General features: G+C 41.0%; 1 protein-coding gene across 1 annotated transcript in view; it reads right to left on the bottom strand.

Moving 5' to 3' along the window:
* Window positions 1-6,208, bottom strand: part of il1rapl1b (interleukin 1 receptor accessory protein-like 1b) — a 1,244,729-nt gene extending 1,238,521 nt beyond the window's left edge. Inside the window, exon 1 of the mRNA XM_060911511.1 lies at window positions 5,569-6,208. The gene's annotated coding sequence lies outside the window, so the exon portion shown is untranslated. The remainder of the gene's footprint in view (window positions 1-5,568) is intronic.
* Between the last annotated feature and the right edge of the window lie 711 nt (window positions 6,209-6,919).

Here is a 6,919-nt window from a genome sequence, read left to right on the forward strand (position 1 = left end):
TAGTTTATGACAGCTTACTGCTGTGTATAGGTTTGGGGGTTTTTTTTTTCTTTTTTTAAAATGTAGAAACATTGAATTTCAGTATTTTGAAGGCATCTATGCTTTGCAGCATTTCAAGACTTGGATGGTCATTGTCACAAAACAGCTTTACAGCAAGCCATGTATAATTTATATAATCTTAACATAATACATGTGTGGTCATTTTCTGGATTATTTCAGAATGTTACCTCAACTTTTGTTTGACAGAACATACTTATTTACTTCTTCTGCTAAAATGTCACTACATAGTGTTTTGGTCAATTTTGCTGCTGCAATGTCACTGTATATATCACAAAGCCAGAGAAAATTCTCAATTTTCCAGAGAGAGGCAAAGTCTGAGGTTGAAAGAAAAGCTGTAAGTAGGTACCTTAGTTCTCAGATTATATTTTGTGGTTTCAGTGGTAACATACTGTATAGTATCCACAACTTTCCCAAACTCTGGCCTTTCCCATGATTCATTGTTGTGTCATAGCAGAAGTCAGTATCTTTCTTCCGCTCCACTGTGTTGACATTTGTAGCTAACGCTAACTGCTAGGTAGATAAGATCAATGGTGACTAAAAGATGGTTACACGGGTCTGGTTTTCTGACGTGCTCTGGGGATAATATGATCCAAGTGCCCCATCCGTATCCTCACAGAATGGATAGATAACATGAAGTTGTGGCCCGACGTCAGCTACACTGACCTTGTCAATTATTTGATTCTTAGTGAGGGCATTGATGCAGCGATGTGATTTGGGGCTGGTGAAATTATCTGAAAATTTTAGCCGGGGGTCTGGGGGCCACAGGCCCCCAGCTGGTCCAGGGCAGCGGCCTGGTGGGGGGACAAGGGGGGAAGCCCCCTGAAGCTCCTGGGTTCTGGGGTTTTCTGACTTAAAAATTGTACTAAAATGGCAAGCAAACACACAAGAAAAAACTTGTCATGATTAACAAATCCAAGCCAATTTAATGGTCAACATGCAACTCTCACACACACACTCTCGCTCGCTCACACACACACTCTCGCTCACACACACACACACACACACACTCACACTCTCACTCACACACTCTCTCTCTCACACACACACACACTCTCTCTCACACACACCCCAAAGAACCAGCGCGAGCAGGGCCCGCTAGCCCTGCGCCTTGTGACGTAATTCGCTCCGAGGCGAGCCGCGGTTTTTCTCCAACCATTCCCAGCGGAACTTTTTTTTCACTATTCTGTCGATTTCTTTAACTCGATTTGCATCTTTACGCTCGATCACGGAGGCTGCCATCTTTCAACTCTTTGTTTGAAGCGAGCTTACATACAGCTATCTAACAAGCGCGTTCATTGGTTGTTACAGAGCGATGAGCCAATCACGTACCTCGTTTCATCTCATTGACGTAATTATGTCATTACGCAATTACGTCATTGAGATGAAACGAGGTACGTGATTGGCTCATCGCTCTGTAACAACCAATGAACGCGCTTGTTAGATAGCTGTACGTAAGCTCGCTTCAAACAAAGAGTTGAAAGATGGCAGCCTCCGTGATCGAGCGTAAAGATGCAAATCCGAGGCTGCCATCTTTCAAACAAAGTCGGAACAAATAGGATATGAATGTGGATGAGGGAAAAATCGGAAAAAAAATTTTCTTCAAGTTTTGAGGTGAAAAAAGCGGAATTCCGTGAATTCGCGGAAAAATCACATCCCTGTGATGTCAAGGATCTAAGGAACTACAAGAGTACAGAGGTGTACAATTATCTACACAGTAATAAAACTGGCAAAATTATGTGTAAAAGAGAGGGCAAGTTTATTTGCTTAAAGGCTGAGCTTGAGCCTAGCCAGAGCATGAACAAACCCAAACACCTGGCTTGGGTAATAATGAGAACCAATGGCATGATTGAAACGGTCAGTTGTTCCTGCATTGCAGGGTTAGGAAAATCCTGCAGTCGTGTAGCAGTTATCATCGGGAAGGTAAGTTATGCCAGAGTAGAGCGATTGTATTATTGTATTGGTTTACTAATAATGTAGCGTTTATATATTGTAAGTTGCTTTGGAAAAAAGCATCTGCCAATACTATAACCATATTAACCATGAACAGCTAGATCTAGTCTAATCAAACTCTACCAGCCTACTGTACCATGATGTCTCTTGTATAGACTCAAGAAGCAAAAGCTAGGTCAGAGAAGCACAGGCTAAACATTTTAATGCAGAAGAAAATGCTGTCAAACTTTGGAAACAATAAACATACTATACTTAAATAAATCCTTATCTTTGTATTTTGTCCAAGCTTCTTCAACTTCTTAACTACCCTGATCATTCCAGATATTGGATGGTATTTGTAGGCTATTTGTTTACACTAGTACTTCAGCACTGGTCGCTCTTAGATTCTCTTGGCTACCTAGGCTACATGCACTTATTTTTAGTCGCGTTGAATAAAAATGTCAGCTAAATGACTAATGTAGTGTAATGTTTGAATAATGTACAATATCTAAACAATGATTACATAGAATTAATGTTGCTGATTCAGGTCCAAAATGCAGTGGTTAGTGGAAAGAAAGGCATCGCATGGACAGATGAGGTGTATGGTGCTGGACAACACATTTTGCGAGTCTGTTTGTGCTCAAAACAGATTCCATTAATAAAATCTTCAAGGTTTCGTGAGTTGCTTGTACACCTGACAATGGCACATGTTGAACTAGAAAAAGACATAATTTAAAAAGACATTATCCTCTGACTAAAACACGGTTGTCATAGCTAGCTTCCCTCAGCTACGTTCAGCTCCCTCAACCTCAGCTGCTTGGATAAACCGGAACTCAAAAACCCGCATCTGGGAGAGGCGGGCGTCATGGCGATCCCTATTATCTCTCGCAGGAAAGCCAAGGATAAGTTGGTTTAAAAAAAAAACCCTACTACGTAGAAGAAGGAGAAGAAGAAGAGGAGAATATACAAAGGTGATATTTTGTAGTTAAAAAAAAGACATTTAAACAAGCTTACTCAGACATTCAAGAGCTTACTGCGAATACAACTGGTTATAAACATGTGTAACAACATACCCTACAAAAAAATTATTTTGGGTAATTAAATCAAAATGCAAGGGTGGCACAATGGTATAGTGGTTAGCACTGTTGCCTCACAGCAAGAAGGTCCGGGTTCGAGCCCTGTGGCCAGCGAGGGCCTTTCTGTGTGGAGTTTGCATGTTGCCCGTGTGGGTTTCCTCCAGTTTCCCCCACAGTCCAAAGACATGCAGGTTAGATTAACTGGTGACTCTAAATTGACTGTGAATGGTTGTCTTTTTTTTTTTTTAACCATTCACACTCACATTCACACCTACGGTCAATTTAGAGTCACCAGTTAACCTAACCTGCATGTCTTTGGACTGTGTGAATGGTTGTCTGTGTCTATGTGTCAGCCCTGTGATGACCTGGCGACTTGTCCAGGGTGTACCCCGCCTCTCGCCCATAGTCAGCTGGGATAGGCTCCAGCTTGCCTGCGACTCTGTAGAACAGGATAAAGCGGCTAGAGATAATGAGATGAGATGAGATGAGCTGAGATGAGATGAGATGAGATGAGATGAGAAACCAAAATGCACATTAAGCTCTACATGACCCAACTTGTGGTTTGTTAAATACTGACCCAGCACCAGGTTACGGGAATAGTCCCAACTATTATTATTATTTTTATTTATTTATTTATTTTAGTTTCGCACTGCTGTATATTTAAGGTAATAAGTCTTGTGCTATTAGTATCAATTATGATGTTCTGTAAAATTTTGTTTTATATGAATAACTCATAAGGGGTTTTTATGTAATAATTTGGGTATATTGTTCGGAACCAATTGTGCATCTATTTTTAAACTGCAGATTGCTAATAAAGTTAGCATCAAAGCCAACATTATGTGCTTCTGGGTTATCAGGAATGAAATCTGTCATGGGCAAACAGGCCATAAGGAAGTTTGTGGATTTTCCCTGTAGGTCACACCATTTTCCGATATGTGGCTGAATTTTTTTTTTTGCACTGCCTTCTCTCTAACATGCTCTCCTACAGGGGACACACTGTGAGACACACTCTTACACATGCACACACACAGCATAATAATACCACAATACCAATGTTGGAGAAAGGTAGTGTGAAGAATGCATGGAAAAGTAAGTAAAACCTTGCTGCTGGTGATTATGATGATGCAAACAACAGCACAGAGAAAGCAGTGGCATGGCCTAGCTAGTTAAGTAAGAAATGATTATATAATAATTAACTATATGGCCAAAAGTTTGTGGACACCTGACCATCACAACTATATGTGGGCTTTCAAAAATTTTGAGTATATGTTTGTTGTTGTTGTTGTTGTTTTTGTTTGTTTTTTTGTGTGTGTTTTTTTTTTGTATGTTTGTTTGTTTTCTACAGAAAGCTTGCCAGAAAGCTTTAGACTAGGTTTGCTCTTTGGGATCCCACAGGACGTCACAAAACATGGTCCTGTGTTCGCATGGTTTTTACTTTAATGTGGAGCATCAAATACCAGTTTCTAGAAACTTGTCAGGGTTGTATCAATCCAACTACAAAAATAAATAAATAAGCACAAAATACTTGAAACGATCCCAGAATGTTCAAGGAACTATACTTGGAACCTGGCAACCCTGTTCAGGAAAAAAAAAATAGGATATCAAGTTTATTTATATGAGAATAATGGGAGATGTTCTGTTTGATTTAAGCCCAACATTAGTGTTTTTTTTCTATTTATGTGCCATTATACAGTATGTTTATGAACTTAATGTATCCCTTTGTAATACTAGTTGATGCACTTTCATCTCTTATTTTCGACAAATGTAGGCTCCTGAAATCCATCCTTTGTCCATTGCCAGTAAAACATTTTCAAGGGAATTTCTTTATATGAAATACTGACAGGTAAATCCCTAAAGTTTATCTTCAGTATATAACTACCTTAAAGAGGCAGCGTCAAACCATACTGATAGCGAGTTGGTGTCGTGACTCTCTCTCTCTCTCTGCTGATGTAAGGACAAGCCACTGAAAAACATCTGCAAATATTGGACCTTCGATAACATAACATAACATAACATAACATAACATAACATATAACATAGAGGTCCTGCAAAACAGCTTACTTTTAATGGTGATAGTAACGTTCTATTTAACTGTGTAGGCCTGAACAAACACTGGGACACTGATTTCTGGTAAGGTTTTCCTATATCCAGAGGAATTTACGATACAATGCATTAAACCTGTTGTTCATTTATCTCTCTCTCTCTCTCTCTCTCTCGTGCGCGCGCACACACACACGATAAGAGATGGCATGCACTTTAGACACCAAATACATGGAAATAAGGGCTTCAAAGAGAACAATTCGACGATAATACGAGTCTGAATTTATTCAGGCAGCACCATTCAGCCTCTGCTACCTATAAGATTGTTGGCTCGGAGAATCGACACTGCCGTGGTTGTTTGTACATGATTCGGCGACGAAAAGCAACGGCTAAATGTAACAGACCTTGTTTCTTAGATTATCAAAATATTACTGTAAAATGGCCACATGGATTTGAGGCTTACCCCAGAAAAAAAAAGCCCCAAAGAATGACTGTTCCTGGTGTCAGTAAAGTCCGAGGGTGCCCATCACACCGGATGAACGGCACGTTTTCCCCGATTCAAAGAGCAGTTAAATTATGCAGAAATATCCGATTTGGATAGGTCTCGACGATGTTGATCTGACAGCGGTTTAATCCAAAACAGAGGCGAACACTGTGTTTTTAAAATGTTCGCAGTGCGCATAGGCTCATTCTCAGCAGCTGTGAGAGAAACTTAAAGGAACCAGTGGCATTGTCAGTTAGTAAAAGGCAGCATGAAATATCAATTGACTGTAGATTGTCCCAGATGCGCGTTGCAAAGTCATCCCTGTTGCTCATATGACCTTCAGCAGTTCTACATATCTGTCCGAATATTTCCAAACTATCCTGTATTGGCGTACCCAAGACCTTTCCTCAAGCCTGCAGTCATGTGGACACTCGCTACTCCGGCGGCTTAGTGAATGTCCCGATGGTCCTATCACTGGAGCAGTGTCGCCGATCAACAAGCGACCGGGCACCAGAAAACGTCGCTAATATCCAGATCACGTATGCAAGGGAGTAGAACGTACAGAAACGAATACAAGATTTAATATGCCTTCGTTTATCATGAAGTCCGCTGCGGCGCTTGCGGTAGATGAAAGTTGAGGATGCGCCAACTCCATCCTTTCCTTGTGAATGAGCAATGTGCTGGCAGTGCAGGCCGAACTAAAAGTTATCCGCACTGCCGCCTAACGGAAAGAGTGGAGAGGACAGGTGGATCAGGGGAAGGGTCGAAACGCCCTGTGATTCTTTATCCAGCCTTAGTCTTACAAAAGATGCACAGAAATCAACAAATATAAAATTATATGAGTATTCAAAAAGACGTTTGTGAACTAAGCTGGGAATGAATAAGGTCTGAATAGTTCCTGTTTTACTTCAAGGCCGAATTGGACCGTCAGCTCACTGGCCTCAGAATCTCAATTTTGTGAGAGGAATATCAATGAAGGTTTCTAGCGCGGAAGAAGAGGCTCCTCAGAGCACAAGTCCTCCTGTTATACTTTTATTGTCAAACACTTCTGGGACAATCATGACTGCTTAATGAAATGAAAAATTAAATATGAGGAAAAATAAGATTTATCTAGCTGCTCTTGGACTCGACGATTCACAAACACATGCTATGGAAGAAATGTTGAATGGGACAGGATATAATAATTTGCCCCAATATTATTGACATTGGGCGGCACGGTGGTGGAGTGGTTAGCGCTGTCACCTCACAGCAAGAAGGTCCAGGTTCGAGCCCCGTGGCCGGCGAGGGCCTTTCTGTGCGGAGTTTGCATGTTCTCCCCGTGTCCATGTGG

Source organism: Neoarius graeffei, chromosome 27 (genome assembly GCF_027579695.1).
Source record: "Neoarius graeffei isolate fNeoGra1 chromosome 27, fNeoGra1.pri, whole genome shotgun sequence".
NCBI lineage: Eukaryota > Metazoa > Chordata > Actinopteri > Siluriformes > Ariidae > Neoarius > Neoarius graeffei.